The sequence below is a fragment of the Antrostomus carolinensis genome, unplaced genomic scaffold (assembly GCF_000700745.2).
Source record: "Antrostomus carolinensis isolate BGI_N321 unplaced genomic scaffold, ASM70074v2 scaffold24117, whole genome shotgun sequence".
Classification (NCBI taxonomy): Eukaryota; Metazoa; Chordata; class Aves; order Caprimulgiformes; family Caprimulgidae; genus Antrostomus; species Antrostomus carolinensis.
Window position 1 is genome coordinate 14,941 of NW_010326974.1, and position 874 is coordinate 15,814.

Consider the following 874-nt stretch of genomic DNA (forward strand, 5'->3'; position numbering starts at 1 on the left):
AGAAAATGTGAACTGCATCTATCCCTGAGAATTAAAAAAAATTAAATGCTCTGGAGGCCTTCAACTAATAAGAGTTAGGAATGTGTAATTTCCTTAATTTTAAGCACTGTTAGAAGCTGATGAATCTCAATGTTCTCAGCTTTAAAGTTGGGAGATGTTATCCTGGTAGATAAGATTTTCACTGAATTAATGGTTTGGAAAATAGAGATGATAAGAGAAGGTCAGTTAATGGTCCTGTGTGTGGAGGGACACCTTAACTTTTACTGCAGTAACTCTATCAGTAGCTTTATTTAAGAAAGAAGGAAATGGTACAGTCTCCTCTGAACTGAAACCATGTGAAATCTTGGCTGGGGAGCCCGTTTTGAGGGGAAGAGGGTAGTGGAATCTGCAGTGTTGAAGAGCTGTGGCTGTGCCAAGATCTGATGAATGGCTTTTTAGATCACTTAAACACTTCTGTTAAAACTGAGGACTAGATTGAGGTGACAGAAAAGCCCTTCCAGTTCTTGACCCAGTGTAGATAAAACATAGAATGCGGTTGGCAGTGTTTTAAAGAAAGTTGTATGAACATTGGTAAAGATATTTGATATTTAGGTAAAAATACAATTTGGGCTAAGGGAATATTGTGGATATATTGTGTGTGTTAATAAATACACTGTCAAAGACTGAAGGCAAAGAATGCCCAGATCTTCAATGAAATAATATTTTCTGTATGATTTCTGTGATCTATAAACTTATATAAATGAATCCAGTACTTCTTAGTAAATTATTCAGTTTTGATGACTCATATGTTAATATCAAATGTCAACAATTTCTAATCATTACTCTCCCAAAACGTTAACACACAGGTTCTCTTTGAAAGGAGGTGGGGAGAAAG